This window comes from Sminthopsis crassicaudata, chromosome 1, assembly GCF_048593235.1.
Source record: "Sminthopsis crassicaudata isolate SCR6 chromosome 1, ASM4859323v1, whole genome shotgun sequence".
In the NCBI taxonomy this organism is placed as follows: domain Eukaryota; kingdom Metazoa; phylum Chordata; class Mammalia; order Dasyuromorphia; family Dasyuridae; genus Sminthopsis; species Sminthopsis crassicaudata.
The window spans coordinates 192,923,215-192,943,413 of NC_133617.1; the positions used below are offsets into that span (position 1 = coordinate 192,923,215).

General features: G+C 33.5%; 1 long non-coding RNA gene across 1 annotated transcript in view; it reads left to right on the forward strand.

The window, feature by feature from the left end:
• The first annotated feature begins 422 nt into the window (after nt 1–422).
• The window catches only part of LOC141553544 (uncharacterized), a 290,680-nt gene continuing 270,903 nt past the window's right edge, over nt 423–20,199 (forward strand). The window contains exon 1 of the long non-coding RNA XR_012485516.1: nt 423–464. This is a non-coding gene — a long non-coding RNA (uncharacterized LOC141553544). The remainder of the gene's footprint in view (nt 465–20,199) is intronic.

Below are 20,199 nucleotides of genomic sequence, written 5' to 3' on the forward strand. Positions count from 1 at the left end.
CTGAGAAAATCCCTTTGTTTTTGATGGTAGTTGGATAAAGCCTTTTCTTTTTTGCCATGAGTTAAATTCTTGTCTTCTCTCACTCCCATCTAATACCCATTACTATGTACTCCTCTTCTTTTCCTCACCGCCTCTATTAGGAATGAAACAAAAACAGAACCCTGTTACAAAAACACATCAAAACAACTTTGGTTATGTCCAAAAAATGTGGAGAATGTGTGTGTTTAAGGCTCACGAATGGGATGACAATATATGTCTCTATCTGTACAGGATTACTGGTTTTATCTGGTGATGTCATCAGACTTATCCAGTAGGGTTGCTCCTTTCTGAATATACTTTCTGGTGGCCTTGTGAGGTATATGAACTCTATGGGGAGTTTTATCATTGTACATTGCTACAGTTCATCATTACTCTACTGATCCCATGAACACTGCTGGCTGCTTGCCCACTGTGGCCAAGTATAGGTAAGAGGTTTTGAAATTACTTTTGGCTTCGAGTTTCTGGATTTAGCTGAAATCTTCCCTTGAGGGGCTACCTTTTTCTTCTGGGAAAACTTTTGCTGTAAGTTTAGTTTGGTTTTTTAGGGAAGGAAAGCCCTAATTGATCTTTTCCCTCACAAGAAAGCCTATTAAAGTTCCTTTAAGATTTGCTCAGAAAGGGTTTGTCTTCTTCAAAAAGAATTGCTTCTTTCCATGGGACACCAAATTCTGCACTATAAGGAGCAGTTGTCCCAGATAACTCATGCCTTCAGGCTTAAAACTGTCTTTACTAGTATTTGCTGGTTACTGGTTTTTCTTTTAGAGGCATCAATCTGAAGTAAGGTTAGATATTCTCTTGGCTCCTTGCTTAATTTCTGGTGTTCAAACTATACCCAGTCAATAATTATTTAGAAGAGTTTTCTGGATTCCAGTATCTAGGTTCTCAACTAGAGCTAGCATTTCATAATAGTATTTATTATAATGTTTTAAGATCTGTAAAGCCCTTTGCAAATATTATTTGTCTTCATAAAAGCCTTTGAGTTATTATTATCTTCATCTTATAGATGAGGAAACTGAGGCAAAGAGGAAGTTAAATGACTTGTATATGGTCATACAGGTAATACATATGTCAGGAAGAATTCCAATTTAGCCGGCTCTCTAGCCACTGCATCACATACCAGCTGCCTACAAGATTTACTTTTTCATCCAAATTACTAAGAACAAAAGTGGCCATGAGTGTAAAATTAATTCAAGGAGTAAAGGTTGTTGTCTTCCCTCTTCCCAAATACATTTCTGGTTTTTCATTTATATGTGTATCCATAAACATACCCATATACACACAGCCTTTAGAGAGGTAGCATGTCATAATGGATAAAAAGTGGACTTAAAACTAGGATGAGTTAGTTTTCAGTCCTATATCAGAGAAGGACTCTGGACAAATCACTTAATCAATCAGGGCTTTAGACTATGCTTTAAATCTCCAAGTTGTAGAAAAGGTTCTGACTTGAATTGGTAGAGAGTTTTTGCATCTAAGGTTTCCTTAAACTGATCATCCAGTCTCTGTCCCAAATCCCTATGTGGCCTTTAAACATTTTCAGGAAAGCCTTCTATCCATCCACAAGAGGTCCTCAAACACAGCTGTTTGCCAGCAGAGTAGAAGGCTGACATAATGTCTCCACTGAGTTACCTACATGCTAAAACAGGCAGGTAGTTCAGGAGTTGTGGCATTCATTGAAGAAGTAACTTCAATTACAGTGTACATGCAGTCTCCCTTCATAAGCTTTCTTACACAAATGGGCCTTTCTTTTGTCAGAAATCATTCCAGGCAACAAATATTGATGTAATTTTTCACAAAGACAAAGAAGAAGAAAACTGATTCTTCGAACTTTAGTCTGATGACTTTAGTTACTGGTGAACTAGTGATTTAACTCCTTTCCTCCAGGTTGGACGAATGAAAAAGAATACAAAGACTTCAAAACATTAGAACTCTGAACTGAATCTTATAAGATGGGACTTAATTCCTTCCTAGGAAGGATCAATCTAAGCTACATTTTAGCCTAATTGATGTAGTAAAGGAAGTCTTAACTTCAGTACCATGGAGAAACAAGTTCTTCATAAGTTGATGGCATATTGCTATTAAAAGCAGCTGACTGGCTTTGTTTGGGCACACATTGTACATGAAGCTATTGTGATAGTTTTGATTACAAGTCTGTATATAAAAATCTCAAAACAATCTACCAAATGAGAATATGGAAACAACAAAGATGTCTCTTTATTTTAACTACACTGGTGCCCTCAATTACTAAACCAAATTTAAAAATGCTAATTTAAAACAAAACTCCAACTAATCAATAAATGGTTAATTATTTGCATTAACAAAAGAATTCATCTATTAAATGAATACATAAAAGGCGGCCTTGCTTTGTGAAAGGATATACTACAAGGTGTTATAAACTTCTCTGATGTATTTCAAATATGACTTGATTAACACAACTTTTTAAGGACATGCCAATTGCATTAAACAAGGTAAGCCAAAATAACTACTCCTTAGCTTTCTCCCCTTTGGGAAAGCTCCCACCAAGGAGGAGGGCCCTGGAGCAGGAAATTACCTTGTGATTTGGAGGAGCCAGATTTATTTATTTTTTTTACATTTAACTTTAAAAGTTCAGGATAATTATTAATAATTAGAAATGAGTAGAAAACCCACACCAAGTCACTTATTCAATGTAATTTGTGGTTAACAATAGTTTCTTTTTAAAAAACAAGGCTATCTCATGGGAGTCAGAACAAGGGAGTCATACAGTCTTTTTGTTTTAATTTTTGGCAGCTAGAAGAATCAGGTTTTACACAAACTATATGCTGAGAACTGTGAGCTTTAGCTTTATCAAAAGGAGGGGCTAGTCATGGAGACTGGGGGAAGGGAGCATATGCATAGCAACAAAAAGTAGTAGGTAAAAAGAGTGATATTTTTAGGTAAAAAAATTCACTTGGTGTCAGTTTAAATAGAATCCATGTTTATAAAAAGTGCCTCTCAGCAGGTTAAGCTATTTGTTTTGCATATGCTGGAGGTCAGAGGGACCCTGAATTATTTAAAACTATTCAAGAAATAGTATCTTGGTGTTATAGCCCACATGAATCCAGAGACCATTGCATGGGGCATTCTTTCTAGCAGTGGACACCAGTAGCTGTCTTAAAGAAAAAGCCACAGTATTTAAAGGGACAAGGTAGAACAGGACCCCAGAATTATTCTAGCATTAAAAAACCTTTACTTGCTTGAGAAGATTAGTTCAAAAAGGGCAGCAAAATAACTTAGGAACTTGATTTACTAATAGAATATCTTCTCCTTTAAGATGTTTTAAAATAGAGTAATACGGGGAGAAATTCTAGATGAATTGAATAGATTCTGGAAAATTGTCTTGACTATTCCTATCACAACAAGATTTTAAAATACTGAAATCTCTCATAATGTAATTAAAGCCTATTTATATATTAGGATGGTAGATTTAGAACTATTTGGGATCTTAGAAGTTATCTATTACAGCCTCCTAATTTTACGAATGAAGAATGGAGATCAGAGAGAGTGAATGGCTTCTCTATTTCCTCCAATTTCACATTCAGAAATCAAATTAAGATCCCTTGAAAATGGAATAGGCACTTTCTACAATTGCATATTGCTTCTTTTAAGTAGAGATAATTATATTGTATATGACTTTCTTTGTGTAAATGTTTGACTACATGTATGTGTATGTAATCTATATGTTTATATAGGTATTAATGTATTTGGGAGCAGTTAGATTACTAAGTGGATAGTGGATAGAGTGCTGGGCCTATATTCAGGAAGATTCATCTTTCTGAGTTCAAATCTGGTCTCAGACACTTATAAGTTGAACAAGTCACTTTACTCTGTTAGTTTCCTCATGCATAAAATAAGCTGGAGAAGGAAGTGGCAAATCACTCCAGTTTTTGCAAAGATAACTCCAAATAAGGTCAAGAGAAGTCAAATGCTACTAAAAACAACAATAAATTTACATGTACACAGTAGCTTTTAAAATATGTATATAAATACTTAATTATGTCTATATTTATATGCTTAATGTTTATTTCCAGCACTTCGTCTAGAAAACAGTTGTTCTTCTTAAGTTGAGAAATCTAACAGAGAAGACCAACAATAGTTCATGGAATAAGTTTATTTTCAAAACAAAAGAAGATTTTTAATAAAACATCAATAACAACTACAAAAATCATTGGAATTGGGAAATGGGAAGAAGAATATTAGAAAGATTAGCATTTACCCTATAAACCTAGAGTGGAATGAAAATATTTGTGAAATGGAACGCATGATCCATTATTTCTCTAATGACTTTTTTTTTTTTTTTTTTTTTTTTTTTTAACAATAATGACAATGGAAACTTCATTTAAGCCCAACTACCATTTTGCAGGGGCAGTTAAGTTGTTCAGTGGATAGAGTCTGTAGTCAGGAGACCTGTATTCAATGAAGTTTCAGAGACTAGCAGTGTGACCTTGGGCAATTCACTTAAGCTTGCTTGTCTCAGTTTTCACATCTATAAAATGATCTGGAGAAGGAAATGGCAAATCACTCCAGTACTTTTGCCAAGAAAACCCTAAGTTGGGGTCACAAACAATCAAACACAACTGAAACACTGAACAGACACCACCACGACCACCACCATTTTGTAATATTATGTAATAAAGTGGCAATTTTTTTTTAAAATGAAGATGAAATTGGAAGTAGTGATTGGTTCTAACTAAATGCATAAGGAAGAAAATCATGCAAGATGATATACAATTTGCAAATGATTCAAAAATTTATCTTCTCAATAATTCAAAGACTGGAAAATAGAAAAGCGCAATCACAAAAGATACTCCCTCCCTCCACTAAGAAGTAATTGAGATGGCAGCAATGGCTGATTCATGTGCCTATTTGAAATATCTAATCAGACTATTCTATGCATTCACTGGGTACATTCTTTAGGAAAATGAAGAACAGATAAATACACTTTCACAGTTGATTTTTTTTATAAATGCCACATTTTTACAGTCAGACAATTAAATGATAAAAAGAATATATGATTCCCTTGCTGTATCTATTGTTTGTTGATTTCAAAAGAGCATTTAATTTGTTAGATCAAAATTCAGATTTGAATGATTTCTTCTAAAAAGTGATCTCCAATTTCAACATTATAAAACTCAAGTAAATCTCAAATCTTATTGATCTGGGTGCCTAGACAATGCAGTACAACTTATTTATTTCTTATCTTGTGCTCTTATTGCCCAAAATCCTCCATAAAGGGTTTTATCCAAGGTACTGAAGACCTTCTGCCAGATGTGGCAACATTTCAAAAGTACAAGTACACCATCCAAGTTGTATTATACCACACATTTGCTACAGAAATCATAAATTTCCTGGATTATATCACTTATGACCTTTCTTGTTTAAAAAAACATCCTTGATAATATACTGCAGCCTACTTAAGTGTATCAAATATATTTTTGTTCTTTGAGTCCCTTGCAATTTTCATTTTTGAGATATTGTAGTATTCCATGATTCAAAGTCAAAGGAAAATGTTGTTTTAAAATTTTAATTATTTTATATGTATTGAGGTGGTTAGAATCATTGAAAATACTAGACAAATTCCAAATGCCATCCATCCTCTTTTCTTCTATTATATTTAGGCCCACATTATTATTCATCTGCATTTTGGGGTCATCATCTTTTTCTCTCTATGTGTTCATTTTAATGAACTAATTTGGTGGAGTTCTTCATCCAATCGATTTTTGTTCTGTGATTTTATTAGATGATTCTTTTTTTGAATGATCATGGATCTTTCTGAGGACATCATATACTCTTTTAGGGATTAATGCAATAAGCACAATGCCACCAGTTGTTTTGCATCTTTTTTCCAGTTGTGTCTTATTCTTTGAGGCCCCATTTGGAGTTTTCTTGGCAAAGATACTGGAATGGTTTGAAATTTCCTTCTCCAACTCATTTTACAGGTGAGGTAACTGAGTTAAACTGGGTGATAAAATTAGTAAGTATCTGAGGTCTGATTTGAACTCAGGAAGATGAGTCTTCATGACACCAGGCTTGTTACTCCATTCATTGTACTATCTAACTGCCCATATCATCAGTAAAAAAGGAACATCTGGAAAATTTCACAATCTATATGAACTCCCTTTCCATTTGAACTCTGAGCTGGGTGTCTTCCATGTCAGTGGCTAATACTTTTGGAAATACTCTCATTCTTATTTTATATCTTGCTTAATGTTAATACTTAGAGGATTATTGAAAAAATTTTTCTGTGTGGCTAAATCTATCTAAAAGTCTTATAGGATCTTTTCCCCCCTGAGGCAATTAGGGTTAATTGACTTGCCCAGGGTCACACAGCTAGGAAGTGTCTGAAACCAGGTCTTATAGGATCTTAAAAGATAAAAGGGACATATTTTGTTAAAGGAGAGTCTTTAAAAGCTACAAATTGCTCCACTGCATGTTAATTTTTATTAGTGGTGGTGATTAATAAACAAATGAGTAATACTCTGTTATCCTTAACCTTTATTCTCTGTACCTTCTGAGGCAATTGGAGTTAAGTGACTGGCCCAGAGTCACACAGCTAAGAAGTATTATCAAGTGTCTGAGCTCAAATTTGAACTCAGGTCCTTGTGACTTCAGAGCCACAGTTCTATCCATTGCACAATCTAGCTGTCCCTTAACTAGTATTTCTAAACCACAGATGTGACTATGTTACTCTCTTGCTCAGTCAACTCCAGTTACTTGCTACAGAAAAAGTCTACATTCTTTTACACAACTTTTTTATTGCCTTGAACAAACTGGTTCCAACCTCTTTTTAGCTTCATTGAACAACTTTCCCCTTCCTGCATTGGAATCCAGGTTAACTGGCCTCCTCTTCATTTCTCACATGCATTCACTGAATCCTCCATCTCTGATCCATACTGTTCTCTCTTCAGTCTTACCATATAGAGTCCCTTTTTTTTAAGCTGCAAAAGAAGCATCATTCTCTCACAAAACCTTTCCTCATTCCCCCAACTGCTAGTGCTAGCTTTTCTAATTTATCCACTTTGCCTGTTAGTATTCTTGGCTTTCTTCAGAACAGTAAGGACTAATGCTAGAACATAACAGAGCAGAAGATTTGTCCTTTAGGGCTTCCTTCTTTTTCTGGTAGTTATACACTAGGATGAGAACTGTCTGCCCTGCTATCCCAATATATATATATGTGTATATATATATATATATATATATATATATATATATATATATATATATATATGTATATACCTTCTGGAGAGAATCCAAACTATAAGATAATACTAAAAATCTTACATATTCAGTATAGGAATGTTAAGTAAAATGTCAAGATATTATCCTGCTTTCAATCTGAATAACACATGGTGACATTAAGTCTGAAGAGCATTTGGAATCTGATGGGAAAAAGGGATCCACAAAAGAAGTTAGAGAAATGTTTTAATTATTTTGAGTTCTTTATGTACATTTCATATTTGTTAATGCATTTATATGAGTCATTAGCATTTCCTGAGGGGAAAAATAAAGGAATTTGTAACAATGGGGTCCAAATGCAAGTTGAGAAAATCTTAAAGGGAAGTCTTTAAAAGGTACAAATTGTTCCATTGAGTGATAATTTTTTTGGTGGTGGTGGTTAATAAACAAATGAGTAATAAGATATTACCCTTAACCTTTCTTCCCTATAGCTTCACTCTACCTTATCTATGAATAGATATGGTCACAGCCAAGTTGTAAACTCATGAGTCAGTGAAGAGAGTGATTTTTGTGAGTTCAAATTCAGTCTCAGACATCTAATTGCTGCATGACCATAGGTAAATCACTTTATACCTGTCTGTCTCAGGTTTCTCATCACAATTTAAAACTTTGAAAAATCCATTTTTACTTACATATTTTGCTTTAACATCACTTTTCTTCCTGTGTTCCTTTCAAGAAATATATAAAACCATTCAGTCAAATTGACAATATATCATACAAATATGACATAATATGCAGTGTTCCTTGTTCATTTACCCCTATTTTCGTAAATAAGTGTGGGAGGTATCATCTCCTATCTCTTCTTTAAGGCCAAGTTTGTTCTTTATAATTTGGCAACCTTAATTTTTAATTTTTATTGTTTCCATTTACAATGTTCAAATTATTGTCAGTCTTGTTTTCTTGGCTCTGCTTACTTCACTTAATATCAGTCCATAGAAATCTTTCCATGCTTCTATATATTTATCATGTTTGTGATTTCATATAGTACAATAAATATTCCATTACATATATGTACTACAATTTACTTAGCCATTCTCCAATTAATGGAAAACTATTTTGTTTCTAGTTCTTTGCTTCCACAAAAAGGCAGCATATAGACTTGCTCTTTTCTATCCCTTAGTACATATCAGTGAAGCTCTACAGTGATCTATCTTCTGTACCATATGGACACACAGAGGAATATTTTTGGAAATTGTATTTCATCCTGAGAGATGTTTATAAAATACAAGAAATGAGACTAAAGCCTATCAGTTTTTGGAAAACAGAAAACTCATGAAGATTTATAAAAATGTGTGGCACTAGTATGTGCAGGCATTTTGTTAAGCCCTAAAAATATAATCAGAGAGACAGACCCTGCCCTCAAAAAGCTTACATTCTAGAAGGGGAACACAAAGGTACCTGACATGAGGACATAGCAGAAATCTTGGAGTACAGCTTGGAGAGGAAAGAATTAAAAGACACAAATGCATGAAAGTATTTCTAGCAGTTCTTTGTGGTGGCCAAGAAGTAGAAACTAAGAAAGTGCCCATCATCTGGAGAGCCAGTTCTCTAACAAGCAAAATTAAATGACCTATATTTTGTTGAGAGTATTAATTTTTCTTTTGTAATCCAGAGTAATAGCAATAGCAAAAAATGAATAAGCTCATAACCCTAGTAAAAACTGCATTTTATAACCATTTGCTCATGTATATATAATCCATGTAATAAAATGTAAAATATATACTATTTTGCCAGTAGCTAATAATGCATTAACAATTATTCTCTTGTTTCTCCCAGCAGATTTATGCTATAATCAATTTAAGGTAATGTTTATTAATCCTATATTCTATATAGCAACAACTCAGTTAGCTTTTTACAATTTTCACCAGATCAAATAGAGAAAACAATTATTATATGATATTTAAAATAATACAATTCTGTTTAATTGTTTCACGGATAGAAGGATAGAAAGAATAAGAAACATATCCTCCCATCTGTACCTTTTGGTACCATGTCTCAACACTCATTGAGATCCAGAAACCCTAATTATGTATACCATTTCAGGGAAGGTGGTTCCTGCAATATAATACCCAAAGAAACATGGCTAATGTCAGTGTTATTAGCACAGTCACTTGGAAACCGATTGTAGAACACAGTTAGGGTATCAGATAGATTGTGCACTAATGCTAGACAATGAAAGATTAATTATAGCAAAAAAAATCTGTGGCTGCCAAACTCCAAAACCAAGTTGCCAAAATGGTAGAAAGATCTCCATGGGGAAGGAGAATGGAGCTTGCCATTCAAAAATGGTTTGCAATTACAAACTGCAAATTGGATATTTTTTTTGTTTTATTATTATTGGCATGCTTTTCTATTCAGCTTAAATTTATCTTGCAGCTTGATTTCAAGACTATATATATATGTATATGTGTATATATATATATGCATATATATATGTATATATATATATATATATATTGCATATACATGCAATCATATTAAATGTAAAAACTCCAGAGCCAAGCTATATAACTATAGTCTAAAACAGTTAATACAGACATGGAGATTATGTATGCACAGCAACAAAGAATTTTTCTGGCCATAAATGCCACCAGAAATCAACCATAGTTGTGTTCCTTGCAACTAAAAAAGGGCTGCTACAAACATTTTTGCACAAGTGGATCCTTTCCCCTCAGACCAAGTAGAGATAGTCCTGGATCAACAGGTATGCACAATTTTGTAGCCTCATATGGCACTTCTTAATTCACCCCTTCTCTTTTTCAAGCTATTAATATCCACTTTTCCTTCTTTCATTTGCTTTGCATAGACAATGAGAGGCAGCCTAATTTAATAGATAAGAGCACTGTTCTTGACCTTAAAAGGACTTTGGGTTTGAATCTTACTTCAGAGACTTTCAAGCTATTTGACCCTCAGGAAGTCATTTAACCTTTGGGACATTCAGTTTATTCATCTGTAAAAGGAGAGACTGCTCTCTAGGAGTTTGACGCTTGTTTCCAGCTCTAAGTCATTATTGTTCCATGATTTGCATACTGATTCTTGCCAACCCCCCCATATAAGCTCTTTAAGGGCAGAGGATATTTAATTTCTGTTTTAATATCTTTAGTGCCCATCACACTGCTTTGTTCATAGAAAGATTTTTTTTTTTTAAATTTAATTGAATAGATGAGTGTAGTCAATAATTCCATTCCTTTTCAGAAGTATTTATTATATGTCTACTGTGTGCTAAGGTCTTAAGATACAAAAGTAAAAATAAAATATGTATTTTCTCAAGTAACCTACATTATTGTGGTGAGGAGATCTCATCTTTAAGATACCTGACTGTGATTGATTAGATGGATAGGTTTTTTTTTTGTCTGTGTGAGTAAATGGAGTTTTAGGATGTGACCATATCATGGGATCCATACAGAAGAATCTCCTCTTGCTCTTTACATAGGACCTTTGTGACTAAAAGCAGTTTCACCTGTGGAAGTAAAAAGAAGGCTGGCTATAAAAGCAGAATGTCTGGATTTGAATCTAGACTATACTACTTAATCTCTATGTAATTTAGAATGTCATTGAAATTCTATGGGCTTAAAATGTTTGTGGAAGCCCTTTTCATAGTGGCTAGAAACTGGAAAATGAATGGATGTCCATCAATTGGAGAATGGTTGAGTAAATTATGGTATATGAATGTTATGGAATATTATTATTCTGTAAGAAATGACCAACAGGAGGAATACAGAGAGGCTTGGAGAGACTTACATCAACTGATGCTAAGTGAAACGAGCAGAACCAGAAGATCATTATACACTTCAACAATGATACTGTATGAGGATGTATTCTGATGGAAGTGGATATCTTCAACATAGAGAAGAGCTAATCCAATTCCAATTGATCAATGGTGGACAGAATCAGCTACATCCAGAAAAGGAACACTGGGAAATGAGTATAAACTGTGAGCACTGTTTTGTTTTGTTTTGTTTTGTTTTTCTTCCCAGATTATTTTTAGCTTCCGAATACAATTCTTCCTTTGCAACAACAACAACAAAATTCGGTTCTGCACATATATATTGTACCTAGAATATACAATAAAATATTTAATATGTATGGGAATGCCTGCCATCTAGGGGAGGGGGTGGAGGGAAGGAGGGGAAAATTTTGGAACAGAAGGGAGTACAACGGATAATGTTGTAAAAAATTAGGAAAATTTTGGAACAGAAGGGAGTACAACGGATAATGTTGTAAAAAATTACCTATGAATATGTATTTTCAAAGAAAATGTTATAATTATAAAAATTAATAAAAAATTAAAAAAATTCTATGGGCTTTAATTTCTTCATCTGTAAATAAGAGGGTTAGATTAGATGATAGAGAAGTTGACTTCCAACTCTACAACCTTCAATTTAGTTTATGATTTCCTATTTACAGGGCTTTTGAAGTAATTTTAATTTGAATGTTGATAATGATGTGACATCAATGGGAAGATTTTCTGCCTATTGTATAAGGAAAAACTCATTCTGAGGTGAGGTGTTTACTGGGGCTGACCTTCCAGTCATGGCAATCTATAAAACAAGAAATACAAAAAGGCTATCAGCCCTATGATGCTAACTTCTGTTTGTTCAGTGATGGTAATACAGTAGTGGATAAGGAATCAGAGTATGCTAAGAATCATATACTTTTAGATGACCCACAAGTATTAATTTAGCTGTCAGTACTCTCAGTACCAGAGTAGCTAGATAACTCATTGGATAGAGATCTTAGCATGGAGTCAGGAAGATACGGGTGAGTTCGAATTTGGCCCCAGATATTTACTAGCTTTATGATTTCTGACAAATCACTTAACCACTGCTTGCCTTAATCCATTGAAGAAGGAAGTGGCAAACACAATGATAACACTGCTAAATATAAGGCCTTTGTCTGATGACCAATAAATTAATAATTATTATAAAAGGTGAAATGGGAAACACTTTTAAGTGTTGTGCAAATATTTTCTATAATTCTTCCAAGGAAATATTATATATGTCTCTATTTTGTAAATGAAGACCTTAACTTCTGAGAAGTTATAATATTCCCATGATCTTATAACTATTTAGTATCAGAGGCAAAGTTCAAACTCTAATTAAAACACTCTTTTCACTGTCCTGCCACAAATCAGAACAGAATCAAATTGCTATTGATTTTCTGGCTTGAAATGGAACCAGGAGACATAAAGAAGGTATAGATAAATAGATGGATGAGTCATAGTTTCTTTTTGAAGTGGCAAAGAAAAGTATTAGAAAAGTTGTTTTCATATGTATTCAGATGCAATGAGGAGTATCATTTCACAGGACACTGAATCATTTTGCAGTGCTCATGATGAACAGGAACTAAAAAATTACCAGGACATTGATTGCAACATTTATATCAATATCTATTACAGAGAATATATACATTTAGATATGTATATATGTATTCATATTCCACAGAGAATGTGTATGTATGTATGTGTGTATATACATATACACATAAATGTATCACATACATATACAAAGTTAATGTGACTATGTGTATATATGCATACCCATTTTTACATATGTGGATATATATGTATGTGTATGTATATGTACATATGTGCATATATGCATATATGCATATATGTGTATATGGAGACATAGACACACATACAGAAAAAGAGAAAGAGACAGAGACACAGAAAGACACAAAGAGAGAGACAGACACACACAGAGAGAACTTGACAGGACCTTCCAAACCATGTCAGCACATATCTTGGTGACTGGCAACTGAAACCTAAACATGGGCACAGGATTGACAAATGAAAGCACCAAAAGTTTGTAAACTATTCAGAAGACCCATATCTATACATCAGGAATACATTCTTCAAGAAAAGAATATTATTTTGTAGTGACGAGGAAATAGAAACTTGAGTGGATGCCCCTCAGTGGGAAATGACTAAATAAGTTATAGTATATGAATGTTATGGAATATTATAATTTTATAAGAAATGATCAGCAGGATGATTTCAGAAAGGCCTGGAGAGACTACTAGGACAAAGAGAACATTGCACAGCAACAAGAAGATTATGTGATGATCAACTCTGATGGACATGGTTTTTTTCAACAATGAGAAAATTGTGATTCAGGCCAATTCCAATAGACTTGTTATGGAGAGAGCCATCTGCATCCAGAAAGAGGACTATGGGGATTGAATGTAGATCACATCATAATATTTTTACCTTTTGTTGTTGTTTGCTTTCTTTTTTCTTTCTATTTTTTACCTTTTTTGACCTAAGTTTTCTTGTGCAGCATGACAAATGTGGAAATATGTACAGAAGGATTGCACACATTTAACATATAATGGATTTCTTGGTGTTTGGGGGGGGTGGGAGAAGGAAGGAAGATGGTTTTGCAAGGATGCATGTTTAAAACTATCTTTATAGATATTTTGAAAAAGAAAAAAGCTATTATTAAAAAATGTTAAAGTACTCTGTACATAATGGCTACTGAATATAATCTAAAATGGAATTTAATATGGAGATAAATGATTAGTTTCTTATGACTAAATTGTTATCATACAATTAGACTGTATTATTTAGAATTGGGGCTAAGATTCAAAAGTATTCTAAATTAGAATAAAAAATTAAGATAGGATGAAGAAACTAAGTTCAATTATAAATATGACTGATTTAATAGTTATTGATTATGAAAAAGGGTGCATACAGGTAAATACATTGTTTAACTGATAGGGCAAAGTCTAATTCATATAATACAGATAGCATAACAAAGAGGCCAAAAGATCTCAGAAAAATACTTTTGTAGAAAATATAATTTCATTCTAAGTAGAGAGACAAAGTATCTAAGAGAAACATGACAGAGGAGAATAGTGGAATATAATGAGCATCATTGGCCTACAAAACAATGAAAAGTAGTTTTGAGTAAAAGAAACCCATGGGAATCTTGATGTGCATCTCAACCAGGCATATGATGAAATGGAAATGTCACTAAAGAAGATAAACCAGGTGATAGACCAGGTATGTATAACAGTCTGTGCTAGAGAAATGGCAATATTGAAATTACTGATGGATTGATATTCAATATTTCTCAATATAGAGAAGATATTTACAAATAGGAGGGAAATGTGGCTATTACCAAGAAAAAAATCTATGTAGAGCACATTAGCAACTATTGGTCCATATTCTATTTTCTCATCTCTATAAAATCTTTCTAAATAATTTTATTACTCTTTTGTTTCTTATACTCATCGTAGGTTATCCAGTAGACACTTCCCTCTCACCCTTCCAGAGAGTCATCTCATATGACTTATAGTATTTTTAGAGAATCAGCACAGCTGATTGATACAGTGAAAAAGTCTAAAACCAATGGTGGATGTCCCACAACCATGAAGATTTAATTTAAAGCTTTCTTCTCATATATGTTCATTTGAGACTTATTTGAACTTTACTACCTTGTAGTAACTATGTACATTGTTTTCTTTGCTTGCTTAACTCATCACTTTATACAGATCTATGTGTCTCTGTATTCATCCTATGCACCATTCCATTCCATTCTTATATTCCACTATATTCATGTACTATTTTAGGAATTCCCTAATAGTTTGTTCACATTTTACCTTTTGTGTATTAGGGAATAACAATTATACACACACACACACATACACACACACACACGCAAACATACATACACACAGATTTCATAGAAAATTTTGTACAAAAGTCTTCATTTTTAGTCATTTAACTGGCTGGAAGTTTCAGAGAATTCAATGTCCAACTATCTCTAAGTCACTTTACTATGCTGAGCAAAACACAACTTTAAGGGCTTTCCACTAATCAAGTAATTCCATGCATATGTGAAGACATTTTAAGAGATAAAAACTAATATAATTTTGTTCCATGATGCTTTGGTTTTTAATATCAAGACATAAAACTTGTTTGCTCAAAGTGTTGGTCTCTGAAATGGAGGCTATGTATCTTGAGCTTAAGTAGAAGTCAGATTCCCTTTAGATTGTAAAATCACATTCTGCCAATTGCATCAAACCTTAGAGTATTAAGCAGCCTTCTCAAAGAGATCCATGGGAAACAAAAGAAATTCATCTAACAATCTCCAAAAGAAAACAAAAATAAACAAAAAATAGTAATTGTTTATCTTATGGCATTTGCATGGATAGTTTATAGTTCACTGAGTTCATTTTTCAGTACACATAGTTTGGAAATACACTATTAGGAAACGATGAGCTGGACCCAGAATTAATTAAGGTAAAAATAGCAGGTTGTTTTGCATTTGGGAAATTGTTGCTACACTTTTGATGATCCTAAGATTTTTCCCTGACATGATTATTAAATTGCTTTGCATAAAATGCAAAATATATCACTTGGAAAGAATATGATTGGAAAGAAGGTAGACTGCTTATGTAAAGAGAACAAATTAATCTCCGGTGCTTCATTGGTATCCACAAAATATTAAAAACAAAAACAAAAACAAAGGAAGGCCTTGAGTAGATCATCTATGGAGCCTGTAAAGGAGAATGTGGACAAGAATTACACAAGATAAAAAGGCCCTGATAGATTGTAATTTGTGCTGGTAGACAAAGTGCTTGTATTGATAAGATCATGAATCCATTCAAGTATTGAAGTATAAGTGACATTAAGATATTTATTTTTTTATCTTTAAAATGAAAGGGCTGGATCAGATTATATGTAAGATTCATTTAGCTCTAACATTTTGTGCTTTTAAAAAGAATTCTTATATGAATTTGTTTTGAAACAAAGCATGTTCCAAATAACTTAGGGATTGCATCCTGATACGTACATTATATGTTATACATGTACATGTGTGTATATATATGTATGTATATATAAATATATATGTATATATACATATATCATATAATACGTGTTACATTATTATAAATATTTTATTGTTATATGCATTATACATATTATGTATATATGTGTGTGTGCGTGCATGCGCGTGTGTGTGTGTGTGTATGTATATCTGATTATTAGGACAAAAATTACTTTTGTCCCCAGGAAAAAGCATGTAAGAAGTCTTTACTGAAGGGTGTTTAATTCATATTGCTTCATACAACATATTATCTTATTGGTAATCATTTCTATTGGCACATCCATACAATGTACATTGTGAAGTTAATTAATCCCTTGGAGAGCAGCTTAAGTGGATTATGTTATTCAATGTTTGTATCATTACTTGTCTTAAGAAGTTGCTAATGTATCAATTACAGTATTGTATTTATAGAACATCTTGGTTCTTGCATGAAAATTATAGAGAGTGTATTAGCAATAATATTAATTAGCCTCTTTGTTCAAAGCCTTTGCAAAGTTTCTCAAAGGCAGAAATCTTTGCTTATATCTTATAATACACAACTAGTATTATCCCTAATAGGTAAATAACATTTAATTTTATATGTGCTTGTGTATATATATATATATATATATATATATATATGTGTGTGTGTGTGTGTGTATGTGCATGCATTTATGTACATGTACACACATGCATAATCATGTGTGTCTCTGTGTGTATATGCTTTATATTAGTTTCATTATAGAGTAAAGAGGCTAGGAAACCTGAATTCATATCTTTGTTCTGTCAATAACTGGCTATGTGACACTAGGCATATAATTTGGTTTAATCATTTTTATATAGACAATTGGATTAGGTGATTTCTAAAGCATCACCTTGAATTTGCCTTTATTTAACATCTTATTTGCCACTATCTTTGTCATCTAATTCCTTTCCCCGTCCTTCCTTTTTTAACTTTTATTTTTTGTAAAGAAGATTCCTTGTTGTCCAGTCATATCTGACTCTTCCAGATAATGGAGGGGTTTGCCACTTCTTTTTCCAGCTCACTTTATAGATGGGGAAACCAAGGTAAGCAGGATGAAATAACTTATTCAGAGTCACACAGCTAGTAAATATCTGAGATCAGATTTGAACTCAGGTATTTCTGACTCCATGGTAGAGCTCAATCTGTTGCACCACATAACTGAATACAAATATGCACACACAACACCAAGAATATTCTAAAACTGTCACCACCATGAAAAAATAGCTTAGGTATTAGACAATTGCTAAGTAGGGTTAATTCAGACTGAAAAGTCACTCTTGTCCTTTCCAAATATAAAATGACATTACTTTTTTCAATTTTAATACTGCAAGATTCTTTGAGTCCAAGTTTGAATATTAGTAGTTTTAGGTAATGTATAAAGATAACATTAGATGAGAGACAGTGTGGTATTATTAGAGAGTAAGCACTGAGACTAATCAATAAGATGCTCAAGAGATGACTCTGAGATTAAATATGTGTGTATCTCTCTGTGTGTGTATGTATGTATCTCTCTGTGTGTGTATGTATGTATTTCTGTGTGTGTATGTATGTATCTCTGTGTGTGTGTATATGTATATATACAGAGCGGACAGAGAGGGTCGATAATTTTTTTCAAAGTGAGAAAAATGTGTTTAAATCTCGCTTTTAACATAAGCTGTGTTATCATGGAGAAGTCAGTTAGGCTCTCTGTGTCTCAGGTAATTCTCCAAGACTATAAGTTGCAAAACTGTTCTATAGGTAGGAGGAGTTTCATTAATGGTAATTCTCTACAACAATCACACTTTGAGATTAAAAAACAAAACAAAACAAAATACTGTAATAGAACATGGGAGATTTTTAGATGGACAATAGTTCAGGTAGAAAAAAACTTGTGACTTTAATCATTTGTAAACTCAATATGATTCACATCATTGTAAAGTTAGAATTGGAAGTGACATCAGAAGTCATCTAGACCAGTAATTTAAATTCAAATAGAAACAAGGGCCATTAAACCACATATAAGGATCTTTATGGACTGCACATTGATTTAGAAAACCACATATTAATATTATTTCTGTTCTATTATATTTTTGTATCAAAATATTTCCCAATTATGTTTAACCTGATTTGGGTTTGAGGAGTATGTTGCAGCTATTCTGACCTGCTGACAGCATGTGTGACGTTTCTGATCAATGTCAACTTTCTAATTTTAGAGATGAGGAAACTGAGACTCAGGGAGGTTGTGGGATTTGAATCCAGGTCCTATGAATTTAGATCCAGTGCATTTCCTGCTATACTATGCCATCTTCCAGAGTTATATAAAAAGCCAAAAAAGCTAATGTGGTCCTATGCTTCAGTAAGAAAGGCAAAGTATGCAGACTATTTATAAAACACTGTGTTCAGTTCTGGATACTTCATTTTTGGAAGTATGCTGATAAGCAGGATAACATTAAAAAATAAGATGAGGAGATAACCAAAAAAATAAATGGTTTTATGAGTATTATTTGAAAGAACTTGGAAGGGAGAAACAGACTTAGTTATTATATGGTGGCAACTATGAGTTTGTGTGTACACAAAAATAGTGAAAGCTGCCTGCAAATATATGAAAGGCTGTCAAGTATAAGAGAGATCAGACTTATATTTTTAGGTCCAGAAGGCAAAATGAAGCAGCTTTCCGCTAAATGTATGGATAGGCTTCCTAGGAATGAGCTGTCCAAAAGTGGAATCGGTGCCTCCGGAGATGATAGGTTTTTGTTCCCTGGGGGATTTCAAGCAGAGTCTTGATCACTTCAGAGATGTTACAGAGGACTCTCTATTGCTTTATAAATGATAAACACATAGAGTCTACTAGTTGTGTTTCCCAAACATTAAATTTCACTCAGCCATGGAACTTGGACTTGGAGATACTTAATGTTGCTATAGTTGATGATGAATTAGAGCAGAGAATTTCTGCATTCTTGCTTCAGCTCTGTTATTCCTGCAACTGAAATACATCTACTTTCTCTGCCCCAAGCCCTCTTTGTGCTCAGCATTCACCAACAAAATGTGAAATTGCTAGGAAAAACCCCAATAAAGTATAAGTTGGACATGTTTAAAGCCATTTAATGGAAAATGCAGCATCTCAGAGCATATAGTGTATGCATAATAGCAGCAATTTCCACCCACCACAGTGGTTTGGGTGCGGGTTTAGTTTTGGAATCTGTTTTCCATTATTCTGCTGCTGTGATTGGTTGTTTCTGCAGGGGAGCTATGGCAGCTGAACTCTTCTTTTGGATAATATTGCACCCAGGCCTCCATTTGTCAAAAGGGCTGCTGTTACAGGGCTTGTGTTGGCCCCTTGCTAGAATGGACGATCTTAGGAAGCACAATGACAACGTATAAAAAGGTCAAAGTCTTTGACTAGATTTATGGAACATTAAGAGAGTGCTGTAGTCATGATGGTGGAATTAGGGAAGTCATTTAACTCAGCCATAGGGTAAGACCTTGGTCCCAAGGTGGACATTTTGTGGTTTTGTGTAAAATGTATTACAAAATATCTCTGTAGTGCAACTCTGAAATTTTTCTTGGCCTGGGGATTGTTAATAAGGTTAGTAGGGCAACATTAATAAGACAATGGTGCTGTATGGTAATTTGTGTCCCATGAGGGCTCTTTGCTTTTCAATAGGGAATTCTTAGGGATTTAAGTGGGAAAATGTGTATTGTTCCAAGGTTTCTTTCTATGATTCCATTATGCATTCCCAATTTTTTTCCTAATCAAGCCATCTTTCCCTGCATAGATTTCATAAATGAAGAAACAGATTTATTTCCAATGGTATGACTTATCATACTGTAATTTGATAACCATAATGCCAATAGGTTAATCATATTGATGAAGTATCTAGAGAGACTGTATTTAACATAGCTTACCCTATGAAAACATAACCTGATTTACTAGGAACCTTTTCACCTTTAGTCACTGGGGAATAACTGTGAGTTTGGCCTTGTGTTCACATATATAATTCCATAGGCTGGCATTTCACTCACAGGCAATATTATCAAGGATTTATTTGAATTAATAAAGCACAAAAGAATCTAACATGCCTAATTTCA